Genomic DNA, 14,944 nt, shown 5'->3' on the forward strand with positions numbered 1-14,944 from the left:
GGAAAGAGTCTTGTGCCTGCAGCCTTCCAACCCTCACTTAGTCACGTAAGAATGGGCCTTGCGACCAAAACACTTCCTCACCAAACACTTCTTCCTCATAGCCAGTGCTGGACTTTTCAACTTGTGTGAAAATATCTTTCCCTGTTTGACACTCAATGTATACTCCTTTTTTCTGCTTAAACATGTCACACAGCACCTGACCAGCCCCATTGCAATATCTGTCACCTGTAAGAAGAGTATAGGATCCTTCTGCTGCAGCACAGGAAGGATGTGTGCAGGCTAACTGCCCTGCATAGGATGCAGGGAGGAACCCACAGGCTATGGGAGACAGACACCCACTACTGAAGCAAGCTCTGTCTCTTCTCTATACACGTGCTTGACTGTTGTATTTTCCTTGGCAACTTCAATACCAAGAGGCGATGGGCAGAAGTGTTCAGACTTCTACTCCTGATAATAGGCAACAGATGCCACTTACTCAACAGTGCCAGTTTCTGAGTAGACCTTAATAACCTGAAGCTTCCACATTCTCTTGGGATGCTTACTCTTGGAACCCAACTGCTCCACTACGAGGAAGCCAAGCAGCCACATGGGCAGGACATGTGCAGTGTGTTATGCACAACAGTCCCTGATGAGGTACCAATCTTCATCCAAAAACAACTTCCAGATATGCAAATGAGTAAGCCTTCAGATAATTCATTCCAACCGCCAGGCATTGAGTTACCCTCAGTCTTCATGCCATTTGAGCTCTCACCGTATAAAGCAGTTATACGCTATCCCTTCTGAGTTGTGCTCAAATTACAGATTTGTGAGCAAAATAAATGATAGTTTTTGTTTCAAGTCATTAATCTTGGGGTGGCTCATTACTCAGTGATAGAAAACTGGAACAAAGTATTTTGCTCATTTTTTAATTGAATTGCTTGTTTTACAAGTTGGTTTATAGAAGTTTTTATATATTCAGGATACAAGACTTTATCAGATATATGTACTAAAAATATCTTTTCCCCGTCTATGACTTCCTTTTTCTTTCTCTTAATGCTGTTTGGTGAAGCAGAAGGTTTTAATTTTAACGTAGTACAGTTTATTTTTTTTCTTTTACTAGTAGTGCTTTCTTTGTCATCTTGAAAGAAACTGTGCGAACTCCAGGTTCATAACGTTTTATTGTTCTCAAGAAGCTTAGTAGTTTTAACTTTTACATTTAAGTCTAAGATCCATCTGAATTGCATTTGCATGTATGTGTGTGATGTGAGACAAGTGTTTAAGTTTGTGATTCTATATATTAGCTAGCTGTTTCAGCAAAATTTGCTGAAAAGATTTTTTCTATCCCAATTGAATTACCTGGGCACCTTTTTTTAAAAAACAGATGACTCTGTTCCACCGGTCACTTTGTTTTCATGCTAGCATGATTAAAGTGTTGAAGCCAGATTTGGTTCTTATTAAAAATTATTTTGGTTATCCCAGGTCCTTTGTGTTTTCATAAATTTAAAATCAGTTGTTAAATTTCTGCAAAAGAGTCTATTGGGATGTTGATTGGGATTGAGTTGCATCTGTAGATCAATGGAGAGAATTACTATCTTAACAACTGTTTTTCAACTCCTGACCATGGTTCATCTCTCCACTTTTCCTCATAAATGTTTGATAGTTTTCAATGTGCAGTGGTTTATCATCTTTCATTAAATTTAATCTTAAGTATTTTATATTTTTTACGTTACTGTAAATGGGTTTTTAAAATTTCCTTTCCAATTTATTGCCTCTAGTTTTAAAAAATACAGGTGATTTTGTATATTGACTTTATATCCTGTGACTTAGTTAAAATTATTTCTGAGTTCTATAAGCTTATTTTTGAAAAGTTTTAAACATTTTGTATGTAAACAATTTTGGTACCTGTTAAAGAGAGTTTTAACTCTTTCTTTTAAACGTTATGGCTATTATTTCTTTATCTTAACTTATTGCATTGATTAGGACCTCCGATAGAAAGTTGAATGAAACGATGAGAGCAGACACTTTTCTCTTTTTTTCAATCTTCATGGGAAAACGTTCTTTTTTTTACTATTAAATATGTGTTACAGGTATTTTTTGTAGATGCTCTATATCAGATTGAGGAGATTCTCTTTGATTCCAACTTTGATGAGTATGTTTTAAATTGTGTCCAATGTTTTTTCTGCATTTTTAAGGTATTTTTCCCTTTATTCTCTTTAATATGGTGAATTACATTGACTGTTTTTGACTTGCATCCCTCAATAGTGAATTATTTATTTTGTATATTGCTGAATTTTTTTTTGCTACTGTGAAGGACTTTTGTCACTATGTTCATGGAGGTTTAATGGACTCTAGTTTTTCTAGTGTATTTGTCAAGTTTTGGTAATAGAGCTAAGCATGCCTCATTAAACAAGTTTGGATATGTTCCCTTCTATATTTTCCAAAAGAGTTTGGATAACATTGCTTTATTTCTTCGTTAAATGTGTGGTATGAGATACCAATTAAATCATCTGGATCTGAATTTCTTTATGGTAAGATATTTAATAACAAATTTAATCATACATTTACTTCTCTTACTGACTAGGGTGTTCTCTCTCCCATCTCTTCCTGACCACGAACTCTTTATCTATCTATCTAATCATCTAGCTAACGAGCTAGCTATGTGTCTGTCTATATGTCTATTCTTTGAATCTCAATATAAATGTGATTCCCTCGTCAAGCCTTGCCTAATTCCTCAGCCTCAGGCAGAGTTAGTATCTTCTTCCTCATTATTCTCTGTTCTTACTATTCTTACATCAACAATGCTTTAATTTCTTCTTCTATCATTATTTTACCTTATTTTAACATCAAAATCTATAGTATATGCTTGAAATATTGGACACCAGACACACATTAATAACTATCACCATAATAATAAAAAGGTTTTTTTAATATTTGTATATGTGATATGCTGCATGTTTATTGGCAGAAGAGTCAAGATGCAGTGACTAATTTTATTGTTTGCCTTGAACAGATAAATCTAGATTAATTTCTGAGTGAATTTATAGCCACACCATACTGAAAAAAAAAAAAAAAAATGATGCGCCAGAAGGTACCAGTGTACCAGATATTTCATAGCAATTTGTGTTCATCTCACCTTCATACTGCAAATACCTTTCTTGACATCTCCAAATATACTGTGAATTATTTGAGAGAGAAAAATCACCATTTTTATTCATCTCTGTCTTTTTTACCCTCCAGCACAGTGACTAGCACACAGTAGGCTCCCAACGAGCATTAGGTAAAAACATATTTTTAAAAAACATAACTATGGAGGCCGAGACTGCAAAATTGTATGCTGTAAAACTATGAAGGGATAATGAGTTTCTTTTAATAGTTTATTTTAGGGATGGGCCACTGAATTGAGTAGACATGGTAGAATGAAGAAGCTTGGGAAATAAGACAGATCTATGCAAAGAATCTCATTAAATGTTTAATCAAAATTTCATGACCTGTGTAGTGAATTGAAAAGACTCCCTGAGAAGTCATAAAAATTAATTTGGAGGGGAATTAAACATGGCTACTCATAGTGCTGTGTAACTGATTTTGTGTCCCATGAAGCTCCCTAAATGTGTTTATGAGCTGAGCATCCTGTCCTGAGCTCACGAAATAGGAAACAGTGCATCAGTCTTGGCATCTCTTGGTAGTTGAAATGCTTGGGATTATTATCTCATACTCTTGGCTGTCTCAAAGGAAACAAAACAGAAGTGTATGTTTGGGTCAGGCTTTAATTTTCCAGAAGACTGAAAAATTCGATCACTATCTACCCAGACACTAATCTTGTCTCCTTTTTCCTCTGATCAGGAGGAGCTCATTCTTCTGGGCCTATGTCACCTTTAATGGGCAGCGTAGGAAGGTGATATCCCAAGTGTATTTCAGCATTCACTCCACATTTATTCTCTCTTCTGACTGTCAGCTTTAATTCATGGTGGAGATCACTGTGTAAATTTCACTGGCTTGTTTTCCTTCTTTATTAATAGTGAGTAGGAATAATGAAATGTTAACTAAGATTATAAAAATATAGTGCCTGTGACTCCACATGCGAATTCTTTAAATTCTTCCATTTCGGACTACAGAAAATGGAAAAATCTGATTAGCACAGAAGACTTACTCCAGAAACCTGGACAAATGAATGTCAATGTAAAATAAATATTATTATAATATTAAAGCTATAGTATTTAAATGTAAAAAAGTGGTCCTATTTAAAATTAGTATTCACATAACTAAAATGATTTATTGAACAAATTTTTGATAGCAAAACCAAGATTTCAAAAGTCAACATGTGACATAAATGCTAAAGAACAATTAGCAACAGAGTCAGGCCTTTGAAAAATGTTTTAGGGCTTCCCTGGTGGCGCAGTGGTTGAGAGTCCGCCTGTCGATGCAGGGGACACGGGTTCATGCTCTGGTCCGGGAAGATCCCACATGCCGCGGAGCGGCTGGGCCCAAAGTTGACTATAAGATGATGCCCACAGGTTTTCATCATTTTCTCTTCAAGAATAAAAATGAAGAGAAAAGCAAAATATGTCTTAATGTTTCAATTAACATTATGTTCAAAGAAGTAAACATTATAAATTGGAATTTAGAGCCAATGGCTATTTCTCAATAAGTAAACAGATATTTCCTATGAGAGATATTTCTAAGAAGGAAATAGGTGAGGGAGATTAAGAGGTATAAATTTTCAGTTACAAAATAAATGAGTCACAGGTATGAAATGTAGAGTGTGGGGAGTATAGTCAATAATAATGTAATATCTTTGTATGGTAACAGATGATAACTAGACTTATTGTGGTGAGCTTTATGAAATGTATAGAAATATTGAATCACTATGTTGTGTACCAAAAACTAACATAGTGTTGTAGGTCAATTATACTTCAAAAACAAACAAACGAATTTACAGAAAAAGAGATCAGATTTGTGGTTACCAGAGGCGAAGGACTGGGGGAGGGGGGATTGGATGAAGGTAGTCAAAAGGTACAAACTTTCAGTTATAAGATAAATAAGTACTAGGGATGTAATGTGCAACATGATAAATATAATTAACACTGCTGTATGTTATATATGAAAGTTGTTGAGAGTAAATCATGAGTTCTCATCACAAGGAAAACACACTGTTTCTTTTTTAATTTTTTTATTGTGGTAAAAGTCACATAATATAAAACATACTATTTAACCATATTTAACTGTACAGTTCAGTGGCATTAGGTACATTCATATTGTTGTGCAACTCTCACCATCATCCATCACCTGAATTTTTCACCTTCCCAAAGTGAAACTCTGTCCCCTTTAAACACTAACTCCCCACTCCACCCCCCTCCCCACCCCTTGGCATCTACCACTGTACTTTTTGACCTATAACTTTGACTATTCTAGGTACCTCGTATAAGTGGAATCAACCAGTATTTGTCTGCACCTGATGCATATTGGAATGCATTTTTTTAACATTTTTTTAATTCAAACAGAAAGTCACAAAAATTATAATCATCCTCATCAGTTCACTCAGTCTCACGTAATTAATTTTTTTTATCTTGATCTTTTGTTAGCACTTTTATGAGTTCATCAGTTTTCCACTAGAGTTCTGAAAATGCTTATTCATTCAGTTCAGCAGTGTAGTCAGTTACCAGAAACCTGTACTTGTCAGAGTCTTTTCCACGAATTCCTTGAATATGAAACACTTTTATAGGAACATTTTTGTGAAAGCATCAGAGTACACCCAGAACTGTCTGTAAATGACAAAGGACTTAAAAATGACCACGGTTAAAAATTTGATGAAAGTTCATAATAATGCAATTGACAAGGAAATTTAGTTATTTCTGAGATATACATTTTAAAGTAACAACTAGAATTATGCCTTATAACATTATACAAGAACATATAAGATTTTTAGGAATTTCATGTAATGTCTGAAACATTTATATTAACATATTTCCATACAAATAACCCAAAGAGAGTTTAGGATTCTTTTTTTTTTAATTTTTAAATTGAATTTTATTGATTTTTTTTTTAATACAGCAGGTTCTTATTAGTCATCAGTTTTATACACATCAGTGTATACATGTCAATCCCAATCGCCCAGTTCAGCACACCACCATACCCACCCCCCACCCCTGCGGCTTTCCCCACTTGGTGTCCATACATTTGTTCTCTACATCTGTGTCTCAAATTCTGCCCTGCAAACCGGTTCATCTGTACCATTTTTCCAGGTTCCACATACATGCGTTAATATACGATATTTGTTTTTCTCTTTCTGACTTACTTCACTCTGTATGACAGTCTCTAGATCCATCCACGTCTCAACAAATGACTCAATTTCATTCTTTTTTATGGCTGAGTAATATTCCATTGTATATATGTACCACAACTTCCCTGGTGGTACAGGGATACCGAGGTTAAGAATCTGCCTGCCAATGCAAGGGACACGGGTTTGAGCCCCAGTCTGGGAAGATCCCACATGCCGCAGAGGAACTAAGCCCGTGTGCCACAACTACTGAGCCTGCGCTCTACAGCCTGCGAGCCACAACTACTGAGCCTGCCTGCCACAGCTACTGGAGCCCGTGTGCCTAGAGCCTGTGCTCTGCAACAAGAGAAACCACTGCAATGAGAAGCCCATGCACCCCAACGAAGAGTAGCCCCTGCTCTCCACGATTAGAGAAGCCTGCAAACAGCAACGAAGAACCAATGCAGCCAAAAATAAATATAAATACATAATAAAATTAAATTAAAAAGTGAATAGTATTCATATATATATGCCACATCTTCTTTATCCATTCATCTACTGATGGACACTTAGGCTGTTTCCATGTCTTGGCTACTGTAAATAATGCTGTTATAAACACAGGGGTGCAGGTATCTTTTCAAGTTAGTGTTTTAATTTCCTTTGGATATATTCCCAGACGTAGAATTGCTGGATTATATGGTAGTTTTATTTTTAATTTTTTGAGAAACCTCCACACTATTTTCCATAGTGGCTGCATCAATTTACAATCCCACCAACAGTGCACAAGTGTTCCCAGAAAAGAAAGATTTATGGAGCTGAGCTGATTAGAAAGGGTGGCATACTTGCATGTGTAAGAAGGTATACTTGCCCCTGCTTTTCCCATCCTTGCTCAGCAGTAGTTACTGTTGTCGTAGACCTGAGGGCTCTTCTCTGTCCATCTGACTTCCAGTTTCAACCTATAGTCTGAAATAATGCTGCTGTATTTTCCCCACCAGATGAACTCTAGCTTGGTTTGTTACAAGCAAAACTATATAATGAATTTCAGCTGCTCATCTCATCCCCACCTAAGGGCCAGCCCTGAAATTTGGGTGGATCATACTATGTCAGTGTCACTTCAGCCTGACCCAGCATCTTCGACATTTTTGGATAAGAATCTCACAGAGCTCACAACCAAGTCTCATTCAAGTTATTATAGCATTCAACTGTAGGGGAAATCATGAGGTTATTGCGGTGGCTTGCATTTGGAAGGCATTTGAAAGAAAAATAAAGGACAGAAAAGTACTAGCAGCTGCTATTTTAGAAGCTAACATATTAGATGAGTTGGTTAAGTTGTATAATGCAATTAAAATACAGGGATACCGAGGTGTAACTAACATATAAAAGGTACAGAAATATATTGCAGCCCTTATATATAAAGATGTCTTAGAAGCTTCATTCCATTTAAAATAGAAAACCTGATACATTATTGACTCTTCTCACTAATAGATTCATTTTCTAGAAGGTGATGGAAGCAACTATGGGGATTGCTACTTTGAAAATCATTGCAAAAAAAAAATGAAGAGCTGATTTTTGGTGTATAAACATTGGCATAAAATCAAAGGAAGGGTACATACTGGGTATGGTCTGATGTGTGCACTGGCCTTTTGAAAAGCAGGTTCAAAATATTCATGAAAAACAAGAGTCTGTGTTCAGGAACTTAAAAGAAGAGGGTAATTCAAAAAGGGTAGGAATCTCTAAGAAAATAAATTCTGACTATTCAATCAAAAATAATCCTCTAGGGCTTCCCTGGTGGCGCAGTGGTTGAGAGTCCGCCTGCCGATGCAGGGGACACGGGTTTGTGCCCCGGTCCGGGAAGATCCCACATGCCGGGGAGCGGCTGGGCCCGTGAGCCATGGCCGCTGAGCCTGCGCGTCCGGAGCCTGTGCTCTGCAACGGGAGAGGCCACAACGGGGAGAGGCCCGCGGACCGCAAAAAAAAAAAAAAAAAAAAAAAAAAAAAAAAAAAAAAAAAAAAAAAAAAAAAAAAAAAAAAAAAAAAAAAAAAAAAAAAAATCCTCTAAATAAAGGAAAGGAGGTGACTTCTAAAGAAATCAGTGTAGCTCTAGAGGGAGTTATCTAAGAATGCAACATCATGGAGAAAGAAGCACAATTTCAATGGAAGAATATAAAGTATTCCAGCTAGAAAATTCATCACAAAAATATTAAAATCCCGAACAAGTTAGGGTTTGTGAAATATACTGAGGACAACAAAAATGTCTGTTTTTCTATTTTATATGAAAAAAGACCATAAAGGAAGGATTAGTCTTGGCCATGAGTTTATTGTACCTCTACTTTCCACATGAAAGCCAATGATCTTCAAAGCGTACAGGGTAGAACTTTGCTAAGAAGTTAGGCCCAAAGTAGGCGAGGAAGAAGAAATTAAACCTATGTTAATTGGCAACTACTCAGTGCCATACATTTACTCAAAAATTACTTTTTGGGAAATTTGCTACATGTTCTCTTACAGACTCCGGGTGTAAAGGGATGAGTAACTTATATACATGAGTTCAAAAGCTCTGATCACCAGTGAAATTTTATACACACATCTCATGCATTCCTAGGAATTTAAGAGGTATCATTACTTTTACAGAAGAGGAAATCGAGGCTAAGAGAAGGTCATTAAGCCACCCACAGATATAATGCATATTTAAAGGGAACACTGAAACGGGGATCTAACCCTGTCTGACATTAGAAGCCATGTATTTTTTTCTCCTTTCTATTCTGTGACTCTCTCTTAAGTAGAGAGTAAAAGTTCATATGAGTCACAACCTAGGTGCAAAGGTAATTGCAGGTGTAGTTGTAGAATATCAGTTGTCATTCTACAAAATTGGAAATATAGCAATTCCTAGGATACTCCAAAAGTACAAATACTTGATTATTCAAAGGGGGGAATATATATGTCTATATATTTCAGAAACTATAACTAGGCAAGTCCAATGTCGATTTAAGAACAGGTTTTTCACCAATGATATATGAACACTTAAAAATAACTAGTAATCATGAGGAGGCTGTGTGATTCCCAGAAGTACGTATCATATTTAATATGCAAATGATTATCATTTCAGAAAAGTATTTGACAACACATCTCAAATATTTCAACACACGTATTTCTGATGTCTTAATGTTTAATGTAGATGTGTGTGCTGCTGGTTGAAAATTATCTCAAAAGCTTACTGGAAAAAAGTCTTTAGTGACTTGCCATAGGGCTCTGTTGTTGACCCTCTTTTAATACATTGTAATCTACATCACAAATGAATGCATAAGGCATATTTAGAAAAATTTTAGATGCTGAAAATTATGAAGAACAGCTAACATAGTGGGTTCTGAATAAAAATACAACCCAATTTTGATATGTCAATAGACAACATGAAATTTAACAGAGAAATAAAAAGTTTTACACTGAGTTTAAAAATTCAGTGTTAACAAAGGGAAGATTTGTGGCTTAACATTTCATCGTATGATGAAAAAAAAAGTCCCAGAAGATTTTAATTATTACAAATCCAATTGTAGGCAACAGTATAAAATGGCTTTTCATATAGATAGATCCATCTCGGCCTCATTTCTTTTCATTGGCACGACCATACAAAGTATATTTTAAGTGAGACATTGCCATAATAAAGTTCACCCAAAAGAGACAGATACAAAGAGTGGAAAGATCAATGAATATTTTAACTGCTCCCATATCTCTACTGCTTAGTTGTGGGTCTGGAATAAAACTGGCACTCAGTAAATATGCATTGAATTAATAAATCAGGGACACTGTGTAACACGGGGCATAGAAAAAAGAATTGAAAAATTTCATCTAAAGAAAAGGTTTAACAGAGTGATAACAGCTGCCTGTAAGTAAAGGAGGGCCTATCATGTAAAAGATGGGTGAGATTGTTTATCTAGTAATTTCAGAGGAAGTTAAACATGTTTTTTCTGTGATAAAATGAAATCTTTAAAATGAGTAGAGGTATCCAAAAATGGAATGATAGCCTTTCCGAGCGTGAGCTCTCTATGCCAAAGGAGACCTTAAGAAGATAAAGTCTCATCAAATTTAAGGAAGATGGTGGACGGGTGTCTGCTGCAAACACTTCTAATGGGAAATCTCTCTGATTCTATGTAAAAGTGTGGTTGGGTTTTTTTTTCCTTATTGTCTTGTGAAGTTTCTTATTTTTGTAGTTCACTAGTCCTAAAAGTGATTCAGGGTTAGCTTTAAAATGCTTCATCTAATGAACATTGGATTTAGTGGTTAGACGATCTTGAGTTCAAAGAACACTACTTTTTCAGTTGATAACTGAGTAATCAGTAATCTAAATAAATGAGAACCCCCCCCCAAGATGCCTTCAATTTCATAAAAAATAATTCAGAGTGAAGATGGATCATTTGACTGAAAGTGGAAGTTACAAGCAATGAGATCCCAACTGGAGAGGAGTCAAGTGTCACGGTGAACTGAGGTGACTGCTAGAGCTTCTAGAAGGTGGGAGTGGCCTTCCTGATGCTGTACCAGCTCCCTCTGCTTGCCCATCATAGCCTTCACCGCAGGTTGTAATCATCAGTAACTTGTCCATATGCCCCACTTCCCTAGGGGGCTGTGAGCTCTGTGGAGGCAGAGACTCTTTCCTTCTGACCCACCATAAGCTCCCCAGCACCTAACAAAGCGCTCATCATAGCAAGTTCAATAAATATTTGTTGACTAAAATGCATGAGTAAAGTGTGGAATCCTCACTGTTAAAATCCAGTATCATATTTTACATGTAGCATTTTTTATTTTTGGAGTGGATTGGTGAGGACTTTATAGAAGGATGCTGAAAAATATATACCTCACTGGCAGTGAAGCCATTTAAAGATCTGATCTGATTTTAAAACTTATATTTATTTTCTGATAACTAGAATATTCTCTATTACTATACTACTATACACCTACTGTTCAAACTTATTATTTTTAGTCTTCATTTCATTGTGATCATCAAAAGAAGTGCTCGAATACTTCTTAGCATACAGTAGTGATCAATCTGTGAAGCAAAAGAAACGCTCATTCATCAATTCAACAAACATTTGCTAACAGATGCTGTGCTAAAATGATGAAGATGGAAAAATGGAACAGGGCACGGTACCTGCTGTCAGAAGTTTTCAGTGAAGTTGGAGAGACAAATATGTAAATAGATAACAATACCATGATAACAGTGTATGAACAAAATTGGTGCGCTTGAAGGGCATATCTAAAAGAGATAAGGCAAGGCAGATATATCAGGACATATTAAATAAATGAGTTAATATAAGGAGAAACTAATTGATTTAAATAGTAGTTGAAGGGGGGGGAGCATAGGGAATTTTCATCATGTATCTCAAAACCATGGAGGTAGACTACTGAGCATACTAGGAGGAGGGAGAGCAGAGAATAGCATGCAATGAAATGATGAATAAGCGCTATAATTATTACTGCCCTTTAGGGAGTGCTCTGCTGACCACTAAGCTCACAAAACTCTATATTATCACCATTTTTCAGATGAAAATCTGAAGCTAAGAGAAGCTAAGGGATTAGCCCAGATCTCCTAGCTAGTGAATGATAAACTAGAACTGCAGCCCACCATCTCATACCTAGTATTTTTCACTCTTGTATGAAGAAAGGGTCTTCAGAAGTGCTTAACTCATTGAAATGGATATTCTATGCATATAACTCTTTTTCTGTAAAATTACTTTGAGTTCAATGATTTTATGCATAAAAATACTACCTAAATGTGACACAAATTTTACATAAACACATTAATTCTATACAGAAGCACAGTCCTCTGCCTTCCCCATCCTTTTCCTTATCTACCTGCCAAAGTGACTTAGGAGCATTATTTACATTGGAAGCACACAGCCTTTGCTAGCATGAGCAAGAAAACGTATCTTCAATGTCTCTTTCTTTCTTAAAAAAAAAAAAAAAATGGACTGAGCAGATGAATGGTTTAGATTCTTTTCATCATCGTGATGGTATTCTGAATTGATGGCCATGACGTATCTGTTCTGTACCCTAAAAAATAATGACACTTTCAAGGTAAGTTGTTGTCATATACTGATTACCTGGACAGAGATGAAAAGAACAGTAACAGTAATTATAAATATTCTTGCTTCTGAGTTCAGAAGAATATTTGTAGGAGGATGGAAATTTTGGCTGGAATCATAGTAAACTCCAAACCTTCTTTTCATGTTATAATTGCCATTTCCGAAATTTGAATCTCTTACCAGGAAGTTTTTGGGTTTATAAACACAAGCCAAAATGAAATAGAAATTATCTATGCACTTTAATATTTAATGCCAGAATTATTATCTTTGGTGTCAACTTGAGCTTTAAAGTTAGAAAGACAGTAGTTTTAGCTTTCTGCTTCCACAAATTAACATTTTGACTATGAACAAGTTATTTAAAATTTCCATAACTCACTTTCGTCATCTACAAATGGAGACATCAAAAAAATTTTGGAGTTACATAAAACAGGTGAGGTGATTTTGATAAAATGATTAGCACAGTGATTGACATTATATTATCTATTGTTATTGGGTTCCAGAAAAACAGTTTTCAAAACTTAAGAATCAGCTTCATTTTAAGTTTGTGAAAATGTTGGAATATTCAGGTAATTCTGTGGATTAAATAATTGTCTAGGGCTTCATTAGAGACTGAGATACACAAGCCTGAATTCACCTCTTCTAGTTTGCTTCCTTAGATCATTTTACCTTTTTTGCAAAAATTTGTCAAGGCTAAAAAAGAAATGATAACATCCATTTGTAGCTTAGAATTTTAAATATAGAACAGATGATAGCTATTATCGATTGCAAGGTATTTATTTTATTGAAAAAGAAACTGAAAAATAGAAACGAAATAAGTTTTTATGGCAGTATGAATTAGAAACTAGCAATAAATGTCATTCCAGTTTTTTTTTTTTTGGGTGGAAGAATAATTATGCATAAATTAGAAATAGTACATCTAGTACCAAGTCTGGTTTTTATTTTTATAGAAAACTCTGTCCACATTTGGAATCTTCATTTAAAATAATATTTGGCTTATATCTGACATTTCCAGACTTATATAATCAATCTACTCTGTGTTGTATTTCTTATATTGGGCTCCTGGAATGGATGATTTTTTAAACACGCTCCACTATACAACAAAATTATTTTCAGTAACATTCATGAAATGAGATAAATTCTAATAATGCAAAAAAAGAATCATAGATGTAAAAATGTTCTTTAATTGAACTTTGTATATGTAACTATGTAAATGGAAACATTAATTAAATGTTATAATATAAAAAGGAAACTAATTAATACTTTTAATTACATTAATGTATTATTTAAAGATAGAAAAGTAAAACATAAAAATAAGCATTTCCAAAAAGAAAATTCTGCAAGATTCAGCCAATTAAGTTGCAAATGGAATATGATGAACTGAAGGAACTAGAGTTCTGTATCCTTGATTATATAATCAGTGTGATCATGTTTATCAGGTATAATGCTTAAACGTAGTGATCGGCAGTACCACAGACACTGGATAATCCAACCTAGTGCGGTCCTGGTGGAGGCTTACATTGGCACAGAGGCTATTGTGAGCATCTCTTCCCAATTTCTTGCTCGGTGACATGACACTGGCAGGTTGAGATTAGTCATGGAAGGTGTAGTAAATACCAAAGAAATAAGGAAGTACATCAAATCAAGGTTATTTCTTCAAGTATCCACTTGTTAAACATTTACCAGTACATCACAGATCAAAATGTACTCAAAGTGAGCCCAGACTATTTCAAAAGTTTGAGAAGTTACTCTCAAAATAATTGTCTGTAATAAGTCCCTAAAGTTGGGAGCCAATTGTATAACTGGGAGCTCTTTGAATTAACTTTCACATAGATGACGACATAACTGGAGAAACTGTTTAAAACTTAGATGGACAAAAAATGATTTAGAATTGTTGGCACATGGCGATTAAAAAACAGACTGATTTCAAATGTCTTTATTATTGATTTAATTTTTATTTTTAAAACCAACTTGATTGACATGGGACATCCCTGGTGGCACAGTGGTTAAGAATCCGCCTGCCAATGCAGGGGACACGGGTTCGAGCGCTGGTCTGGGAAGATCCCACATGCCGCGGAGCAACTAGGCCCATCGCCACAACCACTGAGCCTGCACTCTGGAGCCCGTGAGCCACAACTACTGAGCCTGCGAGCTGCAACTACTGAAGCCCATGCGCCTGGAGCCCTTGCTCTGCAACAAGGGAAGCCCCCGCAATGAGAAGCCTGTGCACTGCCACGAAGAGTAGCCCCCGCTCACCACAACTAGAGAAAACCCACACACAGCAATGAAGACCCAACGCAGCCGAAAATAAATAAATAAAATTAAAAAAAAAAAAAAAAAACTTGATTGACATAAAACTCACTTGCAAATATTCAAAGTGCACAATCCAGTAAATGCTAGCAGTTGCATATGCTGTGACTTACCACCACCATCAATTAAAAAAATATCCTCATAACCCCCCAAATATTCTACTCGCCCCTCTGCCATGGATATCTCCCATCAAACCCAGCTGTAGACAACAACTGATATGTTTTTTGTCACTGTAGAATAATCTGTATTTTCTAGAATTTTAAATAAATTGAGTCATATACTATGTATGCTTTTTTGTCTGGTTTTTATTCACTGAACGTTCAGTGTGTTACAC

This window comes from Lipotes vexillifer, unplaced genomic scaffold (assembly GCF_000442215.2).
Source record: "Lipotes vexillifer unplaced genomic scaffold, Lipotes_vexillifer_v1.1 scaffold49, whole genome shotgun sequence".
NCBI classification, from domain to species: domain Eukaryota; kingdom Metazoa; phylum Chordata; class Mammalia; order Artiodactyla; family Lipotidae; genus Lipotes; species Lipotes vexillifer.